The sequence below is a fragment of the Euprymna scolopes genome, chromosome 20 (assembly GCF_053919585.1).
Source record: "Euprymna scolopes isolate OS-2025 chromosome 20, ASM5391958v1, whole genome shotgun sequence".
Taxonomy (NCBI): domain Eukaryota; kingdom Metazoa; phylum Mollusca; class Cephalopoda; order Sepiida; family Sepiolidae; genus Euprymna; species Euprymna scolopes.
In genome coordinates, this window is record NC_136501.1 from 8,169,733 (window position 1) to 8,190,035 (window position 20,303).

The 20,303-nt window shown below is 33.7% G+C and overlaps 1 protein-coding gene across 35 annotated transcripts in view; it reads left to right on the top strand.

Moving 5' to 3' along the window:
* Window positions 1–20,303, top strand: part of LOC145241300 (neuron navigator 2-like) — a 1,908,016-nt gene that overhangs the window by 899,441 nt on the left and 988,272 nt on the right. The window lies entirely within an intron of this gene.

A 20,303-nucleotide genomic window follows, 5' to 3' on the forward strand; every position in this document is an offset into this window, starting at 1 on the left:
GAAACAGGCAAACGGAAGAGAGTTCCACAGGCGTGCAGTTCTAAGAAAGAAGCTTTGTTCATGGAATCTACGTTTTGCTTTAGGCACAGATAAAGAATGGGGAAAATTATTGACAGTGGTTTCAGCTAGACGGGTGTTTTTCATGAAAGATTGGCAAGGGGGGACCAGAGAATGGAGCCCAGACGAGCACTTGCCATGGAAGTAACGATAAAACAAAGACAGGCTTACAACGTCTCTTCTATGGGAGAGAGGTTACAGGGAAGAGAAAAGGGCATTCCCCACTAAGCTATGAAGGGCATTCCCCACTAAGCTATGAAGTCTATTTTGTATTCTGTCAATGATAGGCTATTTTTAGCAACTCCTGCCCAGATGTGGCAGCAGTACTCCATCCTTGGACATACTTGGCTTTTATATAGATAGAGAATTGCATCAGCAGTGAGATATCTACTGGAGCGGCAGAAGTATCCCACCATTTTTCCAGCGACCTGGGCAACAGATTTGATGTATGTGTTCCATTTCACATCAGGAGTAAAGGTTGATCCAAGAAGCTTGTCAAAACATGGAGACTCCCCAAGGCGAGAGCCATCCATTTCAATTGATGCCAGATGGGGATCAGAGCATTGATGTAAAGATAGGAGCTTGGTTTTAGATGCATAAAAAGTAACCAGCCACCTCTTCCCTCATTGTACACACGCTCAAGATCAGAGGAGAGAGAATCAAAGAGAACTTTGTCATTTACTGCCTTTGATATGTTGCCATAGATGGTAGTATCATCAGCATAGATGTCAACGAATGATTTAAGTATGTGTTTTGGGAGATCATTGATGTAGATCAGGAAGAGAGTTGGGCCCAGGATGAACCCCTGAGGAACTCCAGCATTAATACTGTGGACTTCTGATTTCTGCCTATCAACCACTACTCTTATGAGCCTATCAGAGAGAAATGATTTAATAATTGAGAAAACATTCCCAGTTATACCGTAGCTGGAAATCTTGTGAAATAGGCCTTTATGCCATACCTTATCGAAGGCTTTTGATATGTCAAGAGCAATTACCCTAGAAAGGAAGCCTTTGTTGAGAAATTCACTAATCCTATGAGATAGAACCGTCAGCACATTTGCTGTAGATCTAGCAGAACGAAAATCATATTGCATGTCACTAAGAAGGTTATTTCTGTTGAGATGATTGACTACTTCTTTATTTCATATTTAATTAATGACACACAGGAGACTTATTGGTCTGTACTGAGAGGGAGATGACCTATCACCTGAATTCTTAAATACAGGGCATGCTGATGAGGTTTTCCAGGGTGTCGGAAAGCACTTCTCCTTAAGACAATGCTTAAACAGTTTTGTAAGTATGGAGTCAAGTTCTGGTTGAAGCTTTTTCAACACTATAATTGGAATTCCATCAGGGCCAGTTGCTTTACTGGAATCAAGGTTCTTGATTAGCTTGGCGACATCACACACATATATTTGTATGTTGCATAGTGTGTTGTCTGCTATAGAAGGAAATACGGGGAGTTGATGGCCTTAATTGCATAGGGTAGAATTAGCTGCAAAGTTCTTGGCAAATAGTTTGGCCTTGTCTGATGCTGACGAGATGAGTTCAGGTCCATTGATGATGGTTGGGATAGAATGCATGCTTCTGTTCAGGATCGTGTTTGCTATTTGCTAAAACTGGTAGGAACCAAGCCACTGCTCAGCTACTTTGGATTTAACGGACTGAGCATATAGCTCTCTTGCATTTTTATTACTCTTTTACAGTGGTTGCTGGCAGTCCTGAAAGCAGCTTTATTTTCAGTACCTCTATTACGTTAAGTGATTTCTGTGCACGATGGCAGCAGCACATTCTGGGGAGAACCATGGCTGACTGTTAGGTTTTTGTTGGAATTTTTTGGATGATATGAATCTGTCTATACCTACAATTAACAATTCAGTCAGGTCTGATACTATAGAGGACACATTCTTTTTAAACATGGAATGCAGAGGTAGATCAGATATAAATGTACGGAAGCTATCCCAGTCAGCTATAGAGTATCGATATACTGTATGGTGGAGAGGTACGTCTGAAGACTTATTGCATTTCATTTTTATCTTAATTGATACAACCGAGTGGTTGGAAGATCCCAGAGGAGATAGAACAGAACATGAACATAGCTCAGGGGAAGTTGAGAGAAAAAGGTCTAGAACGCTTGCATACTGACCGGTAGTATCAGGCACATGGGTGGGTTTGTGAACAATCTGAGTGAGGTCATAAGCAATGGAGAAATCATGACAGAACCTCCCCTCATCGTCTGTCTTGTTTGAGTGGGTCAGCCATTCCACATTGTGGACATTGAAGTCACCACAGATGTGAATGTTAGCCGAGGGATGAGCAGACAGGATGTGGCCAATTTTCTCAGATATACTCTTAAAGATAGTAACTCCACTGTTATGGGGGCGATAGAGGGCAAATATAAATGAGTGGTGTAAGCGAGTGCAACCCGGAAGCACATCTAATGTAAATTAGGTTCTTCTCTGGAGATATCCTTACCACACGAGTTTAGTTCTGTGTAGTTCTAGGAGGTTCATTCTCCCACGTTTTGCCTTTTCTCTTTGAGAAGGGGTTAGTTTATAGCTAATCGCATAAGGCACCCTCATTGGGGAATACCGACATGGCTACCCAGGCACTTTTTGCTGATAAGAGTGCCCCTCATCAGGGGTACTGACTTCTCAATCCCACTTTCTGTAACACGGCTCTGTAACATGGCTCTGTAACACGGCTCTATAACACGGTGTAAGTCAAGACGTTTATAAATAAAAGACAAACAAAGCGTTACAGAATGAAAAGAGTGTTTTGCGTTCCATCGAGCATGCGAACTAGAGCTCACCCTGGGATCATTAAGGATTCCGGTATACAGGATGTCCCAATAAGATGTATACACTCTTTAAATGACCCTAAAACCAACATTTATTATAAGAAAGAAAAGTTTCATACATCAAAATACTGTGAACAAATATAGAAACCAGCTAATTATCGAAAGTGTTCAAATTATTGGCCATTGTGGTCCATGAACAGCTGACAACGCTCACTGATTGAATCGAAAACATTCTTAATCAATTGATATATCATCTTTGAATGGTTTCTTTTAACTCATTCACTGTAGATAGTTTTGTAGTGTTTAACATGCCTCCTCAAACTCCGCCCCCAAAAAAAAGAAAAATCCAGGGGGGGGGGATCAAATCCGATGAGCGTGGACAGTACTCGATACTTCCTCTTCATCCTAACTATCTTTTTCGCAGGTGACTATCAAGATATGCTCTTACGTCATGATGATGGTGGGGAAGTGCTCCATCCTGCTGGAAGTGCCATTCTTTATTCCTAAACATCTCTTGGGAACGTGGCATAGCGTATTCATGTGGCAGGTTGAGATAATTTAAAGAGTGCATACATTTTATTGGGACACCCTGTATATGAACGGTGGTTGAGTCCATTCAAAGGGTGGTTCCCCCACAACACTTTCCGGCCCTGGTGTCTAAGTTCTTGCAGTGGGAGAGAACTAAATAGCCATTATTTTAAAATGAATACATGGTAAATCACCATGGAATTTCCACGGGATCTTGTCAGTTTCTATGCATGGAGAAAATGCATTGCTTTATAGAAATTTCTCATTAAAATATCCAGGATTTTTCCACAATTTTCCCATTTTTAGTCTATGATGTTAAAACATGTACGAACAGGCATTTTTTCTTTTTGTTGTTTTTTCTTTCTTGTTTTTCGTCTTCTTTGCTAGGCATGTCGCAACATCGATTTCATTCTGTTAACGATAAAACGATAATTTTCATTTGCTCCAGTTTTATTTGATCTCGAATTAAGTCGTGCGCGGAGAAAGCGTGCATTCTACCACATCTACTGCCGCAAAGCAAACTTGTTGCGTACACGCCATTCTATTACCGACTTCCAAACAAAGAAACAAACACTTGCACATATATAAATATGCATGCAGGCCGCCCGGCGTTGCTCGGTCGTAAAATAAGCATAAATATTATATTTTGGCCAAAGCCGAGTTCTTAATTTTATGGACAGAAATATCGTAGGTATTAAACGTAACATTAAATTTCTTAAAAAAAAAAAAAAAAAAAAAGGTAAAAAAAAAAAAAATAAAATAAAACTGAGACATGTGCATGCGAGTATTATGTTTTTTTTCTGAACAGTTCACTTCTCGTAAGTAAAAAAAAAAAAAAAAAAAAAAATTCTCGAGCTAAGATCGAAACCAAAACCTAAAGACAGTGAGTCAAGTACGATAACCATTAGACCAAATTGACACGATCTTTAAACATTGTTTTCAAACCTATTTATTCTTAACATAAATAAGCTGTCATGCTTCACGCCCGTGCATGCGCATTCATGAAACAGTTTACAAACAGATAAAAATCTGATTACTCCTACTTAATAATTTTTCAATTTTGACCCCTTTAGCAGCCCTTTTTTTCCGGATGAAAACTGATTAAACAAATTTCCACACGTCTGAATACCCTGAATACGAAATTTCAAGTCTGTAGATAAAAACTTTGTTGAGTATATAGGTTGAGAAGTGTCCTCGCACACATTCTCACTTTTATAGGTATATAGATTTACTTATACTTGTATGTATGAGTATAAGTACTAAAGTAGAAGTGATTATATATATATATATATATATATATATATATATATATATATATATATATATATATATATATATAAATTTTTGAATTAAGCTTGCGATGGCAGTCACATTTTAAAAATCGTTTCTTTTATAAAAACAGATAGTCATTCAGAAAAAGATTATAAAACAAAAAAGTTGATGCGTTCCTATTCTTCTGATGAGAAAGAACGGAATAGATAAAAAAAATTGACATAATAATTTACATAGATGATTCTGCGCTACGAAACAGGTGCTGTCAAGAATTGAACATTTTAACATGCTGAAAGAAATAAACGTTAAGACGAATAACATCTTGAAATTTGGAATATAGACGTTTTGTCATTTATTTGTATATGTTCTGTGGTTACATATTTGTTTGGGACACATGCCGTAAATCAAGACAAGTAAATCAGAGTTGAGAATATTTCAAAAACTTCTCTGGAATTCGCTAAAGATTTTCAAAGTTTTCAAAAAAATGATTATTTTCGCTGTTACGATATATTCTCTTCTGTTTGTTTTTTTGTTTTGTTTTGTTTTTTGTCTTTTTTTAAGAAAATCTTTCTATTTTCGGTAATTTTCTTTGAAAACTATTTTCATTAATAATTAATTTCCTATCTCATCGTTTTTCGTAATTTTTGAATATATTCATTATTGCGCCATGACAAGCAGACACTATTGGTTTTACTTGATATTCTATATTTCAAGTTACTAATTTCGTTTTAATAACAAAGAAACACACATTTTTCTTAAGTCATTGGTATGACTCAGCCTCTGATTGAACTTTGGTTTCCCTAGCAATTAATGAACAAGCTTACTAGTACGCCAAATTAGCTACACTCGGTACCAAGCGTAAATTTATCATTTAACTTTGTTATTTAAAACGCTTAATTCACTATCCACTTAAAGCCCACACTGATCACGGTTTTTAAGCTTGTAATTTATACAGCCTTGTTATACAGGGTGGAACGATAAAATTGTCGCCCTAGAAATGACGACATGATTCCATTTCCGTTTGATGAAAACTGGTTTTCTATTTTTGTTGCAGACCATCTACTAGTTGGCCAATTGGGTACAAATCCCAAGAGCGATAGCAGCCTTCTATCATGTCTGAAAGTGACACAATGTTCAACAAGCAAGATCAGAGATGCACTGGTGTACAACTCATGCTCTCTACCGATCCAACTTATGACAACAGGACCATTGCCAGCACCCTCAAAATGCATTGCTGGATTGTCACGAATAACAGGAACATGCCAAGGATGATGAAAACAAAGTTTCCAGCCACGATTATTGTCTTTGGTTTCAAGTGAGGGACGCATCATGCCACCTAACATCTTCGAAGTCGGCTTCAAAGTCAACACCAATGTGTACCAGGATGTGCTGAAGAGTGTGGTGATCCCCTGGTGCAATCAGGTGGCCGCTGGCAGACCCTGGGTGTGGCAGCAAGATTTGCACCAGCTCACAAGTCCAAAGAGACCCAAGCTTGATTTTGTACCCTTCTCTTACTGACCCCCTCCTTCCCCGACCTAAATCCGCTTTACTATTTCATTTTATCATATGTTGAGAACATCACCAACATGACCTCCTGCAACACCAAAGCCAGCCTCATCCCCAAGTATTCACCTAGCTGCTGCCAGCACCTCTGGAAAAGGCATGCTCCAAGTTCCGAACCCATATCAAAGCAGTGATTGAGGCTGAAGGCAGCTACATTGAATAGATGTCAGCTCTACTACATAATCAAGTTACCTGAATTGATTTTTTCAATAAAAGTTTCAAAATAAAGCTGTAGTATTGTTTTCTTTAGGGCGACAACTTCGTTGCAGCCTGTACATCAGATTACTGCGTGAGATAGTTTGCATTAAATTAAAAAGAATCCAGATTGGATCAACTGTGTCTTCATCACAAAGATCTCCTTGGTCAACAACTCACTTCCTTCTTTTGATTTATTCTTGCCGGGAAAATCCGCACAATATTTCACCCTGCATTCTCAGTAAACTTCTTTGTTGGAATAACATTGGAGTCATTAACCTTCACAGTTATTCCAAACAGAGTGCTAAATTATGACATTCTAATTACATATTTATTCCTGCTTCTGACCTTACTTAGAATTGAACCTGATAAATCAGACTTCGCTGTTAACATTAGTCCATAGTCCATATCTTATATACATCGCTTGTGTCATAATGGCTTTATTGTATGAAGCTAATTTTTATGCAGGAGCTGATTTTGCTGTAGGCAACATAGCCGTTAGGTCTACCGATTCGAATAGCTTCAGCTTGAAACCAGAGTTTGGGAATCAATGGCACAAAACCATTGGTTATGACAGATTTCAACGTGTAAATATCTTTTAAAGAAATATATGTCTATAGAGAAGTCACAGAAAACTATCCCCATTCAAAAATGGAAATATACCAGTATTAAGAAGAATAAAAATAATAATTATTTTTATTTATTTTTTTTTCCAGTAAATCTTACAAGTCTCAACTATTACACGATAATCTAATGTGTGTAAACGTGTTTCATAATATTTCGATATAAAACCTTTTTTACTAAATTATAAGTGTTTCATATTTCGAGATAAAAGCTTTTTATCAAATTATAAGTGTTTCAAATCTCCTTAAATCTAGTCATGTTGTAAAAAATGGATGAGAGTTTTTGGATTCATAGATATAGAACAATCGTCGTAGTAGGGTCAGTTCACTGGGGAAGGTTAAGGAAAACATGGAAGGAATTGATAATAATGGATTTGGGGGATAAATAAAAACCTGAACAGAAATAGGTTAGTTTAGATGTCAAGTTCTAAAAGCTGTTCAGTGCATACTACTGGATATCCATGGTGGAGCTATACACTCTTGTGAGTGCCATTCTAATTAATGCATGTTTTTAAATTAGCTTTCTGAGAAAATATATTTGTCTGTTTGTTTTTTTCCTTCTTCTATTTAAGGGAATGTTCATCCCTAGAAAACTGAGTTGGCTTCGATGTGCTCCGCGAAGATCCACTCATCGACATTCCTCTCGAGAGATGACAATCATTTCATCTTAATTAATTTTAATTACCTTCTGGCATCTTTCAAAAAGCTGAGTTTTTTTTTTTTTTCATAACTTTGCAACTGTGTTGGGACTTTTTAAGCGGCTGGTATGACAGACAAGTCTTCTTGAAAATTGTTTGAGTGGAATACAATTACATGGTATTAATGTCAATTCTGAGTTTACTAATATACTAAAAGAATGCCAGAACTGAACAGTTTTGCATCACTTTTATGTTCCCTTAATAAACTATATATATATATATATATATATATATATATATAATATCATAAGTTGCTCGCTTGGTTAGCATTGATGGATGGCATCGTCCTTTCGAGTTAAAACTCCTACTTGTGAGACATTGACTTGGGGTTATTAGCTGGTTGGATGACCGCGTCCCTTGTTGAGACGAAGTAGGTTCATTTCACAGTCGGATTTCAGCGCGGTTTGCTTGATCTGTGTTGGTTAATAGAAATTCTTGTGTGCAGGGCGTTTGCTCAGTTGGTAGAGTGCTTGCCTTGCATGCAAGAGGCTCGGGTTTCGAATCCTGAGCTCGGATGTGTCTAACTGATGAGCCCAAATGAGGGCGAAACTCGAGTCTTGGACTTCCGGTTCTTTGACTGTCATGGCTCTTGTGGGCTGCGACGTTGTTTGGCTGTGGAATTTATTATATATATATATATATATATATATATATATATATATATATATAAAGCAAACAGTTAATAAAATATGTTAAACACTTTGAAATGAGTTAAAAACATATTTAATCTGAAAAGGAAACACTAGATAAATGGATAGTCCTTAATCCATGGAGTTTCGAAGAAATACTTTCCTTCTCATCAGAGGGTAGGAATTAGCAAAATGCGGGATCGGATTTTGCATGCAGAAGTATTTGATGAAACAACAAGTAAGTCAAAGATCTTACTTGAAAACAAAAAAAGTGAAGCAGAGGGAATATATTGAAGGAAAAGGTGATTACACATGAATGGATAGTCTGGTGGAAAATAAAAAATCCAGTGATGGTAAAATCCAAATGTAAAACTTCAAGAAAGTTAAAAGAATTTCCATTTGTACAAGTAAAATCCAAGTAATATATATATATATATATATATATATATATATATATAAACTAATGGTGGGATAATTCCAATATTTTTCCAGATTCTGTGTTAAATTCCCGATTCCGATACAATTACCGATTCCGTTTCCGATTCTTTATAAATCTCTAATTATTTAACTATGAGATTATTTTCCAAGATCTTCGTAAAAAACACGTGTTAAATATGCAGATATTTTCCTAAACGTAAAATTAAACTTGTGGAGAATGATCTATCGATTTTAGCTTTACTGATATTATAAAATCAATAAATATTTATTATTTTATCATTATTACCAGCAATGGAAGATTTTACTTTAAACAAAATCAAATAAAAAAAGACAATTAAAAGAATCGTTTCAGCATCGCGAAAATAGCCATCAATTTCCAATACCGATTCCAATCCCCCCAAATGTTCCGATTTTTCCGATTCCCGATTCCGATTAATCGTCCCAACACTTATATATACCAAGTTAAAGGTGTTCAAGGAGGAAGACTCATGAATTAAAACGAGGTTATTAAGAGTGCTCAATAAAAAAGAGCAAAATATGATATTTTTATTTATATAGACAAATATTACATAGTCGCTACACTAAACATGCTAATGTTTCTGACAATTGGTTGGCATATATATATGCACACGCACACAGAAAACAGAGAAAGATTTTTAAAAAACAGAGAAAGATTTTAAAAAATTTTAAAAAGGGAACAAACCAAGTTATATGTCAATCAACGTTTCATCTTTAATGTAAGACTTCTTCTGAATGAATAAATTGAAGAAATTATTTTTTCTTGCAATTTTTTCATCCAGAAGAAGTCTTACAATAAAGATGAAACGTTGATTGACATATAACTTGGTTTGTACCTTTTTTTCATCTCTCTGTCTTATTGGAATACTATTTCCACTTATAAAACAGTTATACCGTAGATAACTGTCTTATAAGTAAAATAAATACGTACATAATATATATATATATATATATATATATATATATATATATATATATATATATATATATATTATTCTGTGTATCTTCATTGCGATATATATTTACATAGCTTACTACCTAGCTCTGTTCACATGTTGAGGACTGTTCAAGTAAATACTGGAAATCGATATATAAAATATTCTGTTTCCTTATAGAACTTTACGTTGATATTTATTTATCTCTCTCTCTCTCTCTCTCTCTCTATATATATATATATATATATATATATATATATATATATATATAATCTGATGGTATACATTTCCGCAGAATTGGTATTTGTCTGCGCGAAGATTGTGTTGTCTCTTTTGTAACTCGATTGTTTTTGCTACAATTCTCTTGTTTATACAATGGATAATTGGGTTATAAGACCGACCACATTCTCCCATGCCACCTCAAAAATATATTTGCAGACAAATAACTCTATGGAGTCAAGATAAGTAATCGAATTCTCATGGTGTTTGTATTTTTGGACACCTGAGAGGCAGACACCATTTTGTGTAGACGATGAAGTTTTGGGAAAAACAGACGACCCATCCAAGACTGGTAACATCGGTTGGTTGATAAAATGATAAAATAACTCATGAATAGAATTAGGTCATCGGCTCCAGCACAGAACTCCATATTGTCAGGCCTGTCTTACAAAACTTTGTCATCATTGGCATAGCATATCGCTCCCGGATGACTGAAATAGATTTCCCACAAAATGTGTGACAAGAAAAAGAAGGGGGAAAAAAGCACACACAAATGGATAGCTAGGTTTGCTCAGAAATAGAAACCGTAGAGCAGAAATGCTCTTCTTTTAATATCAATTATTAAATATTTACGTGTTTAAGAAGGCTGTTAGCAATGTAGAATAACGTGGTATTGAAGTGATGTGACGTATGAACAAAAAAAAAAAAAAAAGCTGGTTACATTAAACAGTAAGTCAAGATCTATTGATTTATACCTGACGCTGGTGATTGGACGATATTCAAATAAAATTTTATATCGTCTCAGAAACGATCGTACACCAATTAGTTGTTGATATTGAATTATTGGAGCCTAAATAAATCATTTTTTAAATAAGTCATTTCTTTTTTCTTTTTTTTTTTTACATAGGAATCACTACTTATCAAGACCCAAAGGCAACTCGGCGATAAGGGTTATTGGGTGTATAGTAGTCAATGGAATAATATCATAGTAATTGTGAGTAGAGGAAATTTGGTAAATTGGATTACTTAAGGGGACGGTCCATCAAGAACTTGTTTACGTTGGACTTGAAGATAACCATATTGTAATCAGCTGGAAAACAGGTAAACGGAAGAGAGTTCCACAGGCGTGCAGTTCTTTCACCTTTTGCTTTTATTTATATATATATATATATATTTGTAGTCATCGACATACAGTCCTGTTTCGTTGTATCACAACTCCTCAGTACTGCTAGACTAGCACCTCTCCCAAGCCATGGATCGAACCTAGAACCGTCGTATTGACAGTCGGCGGTTCTACCCCTCAACCACAGAAGCGATGCCCGCAACTAATCTGTCCGAATGTCTATTTAAATAAACATCCGTCCGCTACTTGTAAAGTGCTCAAACGCTTGTTTGTAAACAAACCACGAGCTTCGCATTTTTCAGCCAAATTTAGTAGCGAGTGAGATTATTTACGACAGTGCTCAACCCAAAGGGGGGGGCTTTTTAAAAAACTGTATTAGTGATGGGACGATTCCAATATTTTTTCAATTTAGTACTAAATAACTGATTCCGATATCATTTCAATACAATTACCGATTCCATTTTATTTATAGATCTCTAAATACTTAATCACAAAGTTCTTGTTTTTTCCCCCCGATTATCATAAGACACGTGTTAAATATGCACATATTTTCCAAAACAATAAACCACACTTGTGAGAGTGATCTATAGATTTTAGTTTTCTGTTTTTTTTTTTTAAATCAATAAATATTGGTTATTTTAATATTACTACCAGCAGATAATTAAAGGAATCGTTTTGAACATCAGAAAATATGCGAACATTTTCTTGATTCTGATATCGATTTTGATACCCTCAAAAGTTCCGATTTTTCCGACTGTCAATTCTGATTAATCGTTCCAATACTAATATATATATATATATATATATATATATATATATATATGTATACAGTCTTTGAAGTTTTTAACCTTTAGAGCTATACAAAAAAATATTTTTTATCATTCGTTAGAAAACCATCTAGTCAGTAAGTCATTTAATCACCTGCAACCACTGCATCAACTCGTTCTCGAATTTACTATAATACCAATAATTTATTTTTCAAGGGATCATCAGTTGTTTACCATGAAACACTGTTTCGGGGATTTAAAAACAAAACCGTATATTACATCATGGCTCCCCAGCAGTGTTGATCAAACACCACCACCCTTAATCTTAGGAAGAAGACATGTTACAAACATTTGATCCAATTTCCTATTCTTAATTGCAATTACTAACCTTTTCATACTATAAAAATGAATTTTTTACCTGTGCGATTCATCAATTTCCACATTTACAATGGATACATTTTTTAATTTTTTAATTTATCAGTCTTGTATTTATAAGATTAGGATTAATATATATATATATAAAATCTTGATATTGAAAATTTGCAAAAAACCTTATAATCCTATAAGGAAAGAATACCAAAATTGTAATTATTCGACAAGGAATACAAAGAAAACAAGAAAAACCTTATTCCATGGAGTTTTGAAGAATGCAATTCTTCTCATCAGAGGGAATATATATATATATATACAGACGGCCAAAAAAAACGGCCGGGTAGCTGAAACAATAATGTAACTTAACAGAAAGATATGGTAATAAAAAATAAAACTCATATTTGCTCTACAACAGTATTGAGCACTTTCTTCAGTTTTTATTAATTACCATTTCTACTATATATATATATATATATATATATATATATATATATATATAGATGTTGTTTGTTTTGACCCCTCACCGCTGGCCCATCTCGCACGACTATCTGGATATATCGCAATTACTTAGATGTTTGTTATTGGTTTTAGCGATATGTTTTGAATGAATTCAATTATTTACGAAAGTGTATTTTTACCTAAATGCGAGTTGGGAATAATTTTCCCTTTAGCCAACTTGGTACCCCCCACACGGGGAGTGGTATATATATTATTTTTATTTATTTATTTATTTTTTAAACATAATTATCCACTGACACGTGTTTCGTCGTCTATGACTCATCAGAGTGGCTGAATCTAGCGAGATTCGAAATCGGGACCCCACGGTTATGAGCCTAAACCCCTTACCGCTGGCCCATCTCACACGACTATCTGGATATATCGCGATTTACTTAGATGTTGGTCGTTTTGTTCATATATATATATATATATATATATATATATATATATATATATATATATATATAGTATTCCGAATTTTATTGGGTTTATATAGTTGATAATTCGATAACCGTTCATATACCAATGAATTTTAAGTCAAAATGAGATGACATAAATTGTAAGCTCCAAATTATCATATTTCATAATTGAGCATTCATATATTGTTTTAACAAAAAACAGGACATGAAAGAATGGATTGATAAAGTATTGATATATATATAATATATATATATATATATTATATAATATATATATATATATATATATATATATTATATAATATATATATATAATATATATTATATAATATATATATATATATATATTATATAATATATATATATTATATAATATATATATATATTTTTTTTTTTTTACACAGTGATCACCACTTATCAAGGCCCGGAAGCCACTCAAGGATAAGGGTTATTGCAAGTACATTACGTTAGTGAGGAGATTTGCTGAAATGTTTACTTAAGGGGGCGGTTCATTAGGAATTTATTAACATTGGACTTGAATACAACCAAGTTGTAGTCTGGAGGGAAGCAGGCAGACGGAACAGAGTTCCACAGGCGTGCAGTTCTAAGAAAGAAGCTTTGTTCATGGAATCCGCGTTTTGATTTAGGCACAGATATAGAGTGGGGGAAATTTTTCACAGTGGATTCAGCTAGACGGGTGTTTTTCGTGAAAGATTGGCAAGGGGGGACCAGAGATTGGAGTTCAGACGAGCATCTGCCATGGAAATAACGATAAAACAAGGATAGGCTCGCAACGTCTCTTTCTGTGGGAGAGAGGTTGCAGGGTAGAGAAAAGGGCATCCCCCACTAAGCCACGAAGTCTATTTTGTACTTTGTCAAGGCAGGATAGGCTGTTTTTAGCAGCTCCTGCCCAGATATGGCAACAGTATTCCATCCTTGGACGTACTTGGCTTTTATATAGATAGAGAATTGCATCAGTAGTGAGATATCTTCTGGAGCGGTAGAAGGATCCCACCATCTTTCCAGCGACCTTGGCAACAGACTTGATGTACGTGTTCCATTTCAGATCAGGAGTAAAGGTCAAACCCAGAAGCTTGTCAAAACACGGGGCCTCACCCAGACGAAAGCCATCCATCACAATTGATGGCAGATGGGGATCAGAGCATTGATGATGTAAGGATAGGAGTTTGGTTTTGGATGCATTAAAGGTAACCAGCCACATCTTCCCCCACTGAACCACTCGTTCGAGATCAGAGGAGAGAGAATCAGAGAGAACTTTGTCATTTACAGCCTTTGATGTGTTGCCGTAGATGGTCGTGTCATCAGCATAGATGTCAACGAATGATTTAAGTATGTGTTTAGGGAGGTCATTGATGTAGATCAGGAAGAGAGTTGGCCCACAAAGTCTAGCTGCATAATCGACAGGGTGCTCACAAAGTCTGGCTGTATAATCTACAGTAAGTCCACAAAGTGTTGTTACATTAACTACCGGGTACCATTAAGTTTGGCTGCATTATGTAGTAAGACTTTGTGGACACCCTATATATATATATATATATATATATATATATATATATATATATATATATATATATATATATATTTATGTAATTAAAATAAACACGTAATGAATGCCCTTTTTTTTTCTTTTCTTTTGGCATTCTTTTGATTTGTTATCATTTTGAAAAAGACACGTATATTCTCAAAGACATTTATTATTCCAGTTATATAAAATACTAGCAGGGCTACCCGGCGTTGCTCGGGACCGTATAAACAATGAAAAAACAAAAGCAGATATTGAACATATGTTTGATTCTTAGGGGAGAGGAATCTTTCATCTCTATGTATTATTTGTTTTATCTACCCTAGGACTGATATTGTTCATGTTTTATCCCTAGCATAGGTAATTTACAGCATGTATATGAAATTGTTTTACCTTAGGGAGAAGAGAACAGGTAATATACAACATAATGTGTCTATATTACATCCCTGGCAACGCCTAGAAACCAGCTAGAACATGTATTTCAGTCAATCTTTATTATATCCTGGGCTATGCCGGGAAACCAGCTAATCTCTTTTTAGTGACTTGACCACCAAAATACCTCCCTAAGTGTGTCCTTTCTTTTGAACTTATTAGATATAGGTATCTAGAAATGTGTGTGAAATTTTGTTGAATGCATTGTTCACTATGATTTTCTTATTGTTCTACACAATATCAACTGTAGCGAAATAACACAGTAAACTTAGTGTAGTGTTAGAATAAAGAGCAAAGGAAAAAATTAGAATCATATTTTGTAATTGCAAATCTAAATTTGCTAGCATGTACCAGTATTGGCCAGGTTGTGGAAATTTGGAACTTATAACATATGTAGTGGCCTTTTCCTAGATACCTATTGCTAAAAATTATACTTTCATTTTGTTAGAAAAATCTCTCTTCAGATGCCCTGCATCATTCAAAATAAAAACAAATATTTTTATAATTGTTTCAGTATATTGCTACACAATGTGAAAGTTTTTAACGTTTGTAAAAAAAATCATGAATGTGCTTATATTGCAAAAAAGAAAATATCAGTGCACAGTATTGAAAGTGTTTGAGATTCAAAAGTCTGTAACATTTCTACTAACTTCATAAGATGTCATGTGAGAAACTGAATTGAATATCAAGACATTATCTGAAGCGTTTTTATTTTGGTGTAACATATGTGTTTACAGTGAACCTTAACTTTTAATAAACAGATTGGTATGCAATGACATAGGCTAAGAATCTTTAAAATATATATAAATTGGAAAAATGTGTGAACAAATGAAAAAAAAATGATCCGCTCCACTTGATGACATCAAGCACAGTAATATTTTAGTGAAGAAAATATGAAATTGATGTTCAGTGATTAGTTTGGATGAATGAGAAAATGTAATTGTTTGATGCATAAAAATAACTCAGTTGCTGTATTTGATATTAAGCAGCAAAATATAGTGATTTGAATATTTGGGAAAACATCAAACCAGATTATGTAAAAAGAAAAAAAAAAGATGAAATTAGAAAATATATATTTTATGTTTATGAGTTCTGCCAATCAAAATTTTGTGGCAGAAATTGGGTGATTACCATGCAATTTTATTTTGGTAAAATTCTTAAATTATTAGAATGTTTATTATAATTTCTAATTAGTGACTTGTTATAATCAAAATCCGCCCTAAAGAGTGTCCTTTCTTTTATTAGGTATCAGAGTAGGTATCAAGATTTCTACTTCTATACAAATGTGATATTTCAGATCTGTACATAAAAAATTTGTTGAATATATAGGTTGAGAATTGTTCTGTGTCGCTCTCTCTCACACACACACGCATTCTCACTTTTATAGATATAATAGATAGATTACTCTAGATATATTTCCATATGTCTGAATACCCTATATACAAATTTTCAAATCTGTAGATAAAAAAATTTGTTGAGTATATAGGTTGAAAATTGTTCTCTCTCTCTCTCTCTCACACACACATTCTCAATTTTAGAGATATAATAGATAGATTATGCTAGATATATTTCCATATGTCTGAATACCCTATATACAAATTTTCTAATCTGTAGATCAAATATTTGTTGAATATATAGGTTGAAAATTGTTCTTACTCTCTCTCTCTCTCTCTCTCTGGCTACCTCACACACACATTCTAACTTTTATAGATATAATAGATAGATTATGCTAGATATATTTCCATATGTGTGAATACCCTATATACAAATTTTCTAATTTGTAGATAAAAAATTTGTAGAGTGCATAGGTTGAGAATTGTTCTCTCTATCTCTCACACACACACATTCTAACTTTTAAAGATATAATAGATTATGCTAGATATATTTCGATATTTCTGAATACCCTATATATAAAAATTTGTTGAATGTATAGGTTGAGAACTGTTCTCTCTCTCTCTCTCTCTCTCTCTCTCGCTCACACACACACACATTCTCACTTTTATAGATATAATAGAAAGATTATCCTAGATATATTTCTATTTGTATGAATACTCTATATACAAATTTTAAAATCTGTAGATAAAGAATTTGTTGAGTATATGGGTTGAGAATTGTTCTCTCTCTCTCTCTCTCTCTCTCTCACACACACACATTCTCACTTTTATAGATATAATAGATTATGCTAGATATATTTCCATATGTCTGAATACCCTATATACAAATTTTCAAATCTGTAGATAAAAAATTTGTTGAGTATATAGGTTGAGAATTGTTCTCTCTCTCTCTATCACACACATTCTCACTTTTATAGATATAATAGACAGATTATGCCAGATATATTGAAATATGTCTGAATGCCCAATATACAAATTTTGAAATCTGTAGATAAAAAATTTGTTGTATACATAGGTTGACAATTGCCCTCTCTCTCACACACACACACATTCTCACTTTTATACATATAATAGATAGATTATGCTAGATATATTTCTATATGTCTGAACACCCTATATACAAATGTTCAAATCTGTGGATAAAAAATTTGTTGAATGTATAGGTTGAGAATTTTTATCTCTCTCTTTTTCTCTCTCTCTCTCTCGCTATCTCACACACACGCATTCTCACTTTTATAGATAAAATAGATAGATTATGCTAGATATATTTCCATATGTCTGAATACCCTATATACAAAGTTTCAAATCTGTAGATAAAAAATTTGTTGAATATATAGGTTTAGAATTGTTCTCTCTCTCTCTCTCACACACACATTCTAACTTTTGTAGTTATAATAGATAGATTATGCTAGATATATTTCCATATGTCTGAATACCCTATATACAAATTTTCTAAACTGTAGGTAAAAAATTTGTTGAGTATGTAGGTTAAGAATTGTTCTCTCTCTCTCTCACACACACACACACACACAAGTTCTCACTTTTATAGATATAATAGATAGATTATGCTAGATATATTTCTATATGTCTGCCTACCCTATATACAAATTTCCAAATCTGTGCCCAAAAATGTGTGGAATATATAGGTTGAGAATTGTTCTCTCTCTCTCTCTCTCTCACACATATTCTCACTTTTATAGGTTATATAGGTTGAGAATTTTTTGCTCTTTCCATCACTCACATTCACACTTTTATAGATATAATACATAGATTATGCCAGATATATTTACATATGTCTGAATACCCAATATACACATTTTCAAATCTGTAGATAAAAAATTAGTTGAATATATAGGTTGAGAATTGTTCTCTCTCTCTCTCTTTCTCTCTCTCTCACACACACATTCTCACTTTTATAGATATAATAGATAGATTATGCTAGATATATTTCCATACGTCTGAATACCCTATATCCAAATTTTCTAATATGTAGATAAAAAATTTGTTGAATATATAGGGTGAGAATTTTCCTTCCTCTCTTTCTCTCTCTCTCTTTCTCACACACACACAAGCTGAAAATTGTTCTCTCTCTCTCTCTGACTCTCTCTCTCTCTCTCACACACACACACATGGTCATTTTATAGATATAATAGATAGGTTATGCTAGATATATTTCTATATGTCTGAATACCCTATATACAAATTTTTAAATCTGTAGATAAAAAATTTGTTGAGTATATAGGTTGAGAATTGTTCTTTCTCTCTCTCTCTCACACACACATTCTCACTTTTATAGATATAATAGATTATGCTAGATATATTTCCAAATGTCTGAATACCCTATATACAAATTTTCAAATCTGTAAAGATAGAATTTGTTGAATATATAGGTTGAGAATTGTTCTCTCTCTCTCTCTTTCACACACATTCTCACTTTTATAGATATAATAGATAGATTATGCTAGATATATTTCCTTATGTCTGAATACCCTATATACAAATTATCAAATCTGTAGATACAAAATTTGTTGAGTATATAGGTTGAGAATTGTTCTCTCTCTCTCTCTCTCACTCACTCACTCACTCACTCACTCACACACACACACACACATTCTACCTTTTATAGATATAATAGATTATGCTAGATATATTTCCATATGTCTGAATACCCTGTATACAAATTTTCAGATCTGTACATAAAAATTAGTTGAATATATAGGTTGAGAATTGTTCTCTCTCTCTCTTCTCTCTCTCTCTTTCACACACATTCTCACTTTTCTAGATATAATAGATAGATTATGCTAGATATATTTCCATATGTCTGAATACCCTATATACAAATTTTCTAATCGGTAGATAAAAAATATGTTGAATATATAGGGTGAGAATTGTACTTACTCTCTCTCTCTCTCTCTCTCTCTCTCTCTCTCACGCACACATTCTCACTTTTATGGATATAATAGATAGATTATGCTGGATATATTTCCATATGTCTGAATACCCTATATACAAATGGTCAAATCTGTAGATAACAAATTTATTGAATAGATAGGTTGAGAATTGTTCTCTCTCTCTCTCTCTCGCAACCTTACACACACAACCACACGCAAACATTCTGACTTTTATAGATATAATAGATCGATTATGCTAGATATATTTCCATATGTCTGAATACCCAATATACAAATTTTCAAATCTGTAGGTAAAAAATTTGTTGAATATATAGGTTGAGAATTGTTCTCTCTCTCTCACACACTCACATTCTCACTTTTATAGATATAATGTATAGATTATGCTAGATATATTTCTATATGTCTGAATACCCTATATACAAAGTTTAAAATCCGTAGATAAAAATACGTTGAGTATATAGGTTGAGAATTGTTCTCTCTCTCTCTTACGCACACACACACACACACATTTTCACTTTTATAGATATAATAGATAGATTATGCTAGATATATTTCCATATGTCTGAATACCCTATATACAAATTTTCAAATCTGTAGATAAAAAATGTATTGAATATATAGGTTGAGAATTGTTGTCTCTCTCTCTCTCTCTCTCTCTCTCTCTCTCTCTCTCTCTCTCTCTCTGGCTACCTCACACACACACACATTTTCACTTTTATAGATATAATAGATAGATTATGCTAGATATATTTCCATATGTCTGAATACCCTATATACAAACTTTCAAATCTGTAGATAAAAAATTTGTTGAGTATATAGGTTGAGAATTGTTCTCTCTCTCTCACACGAAACTGTGCGCTCGGCTT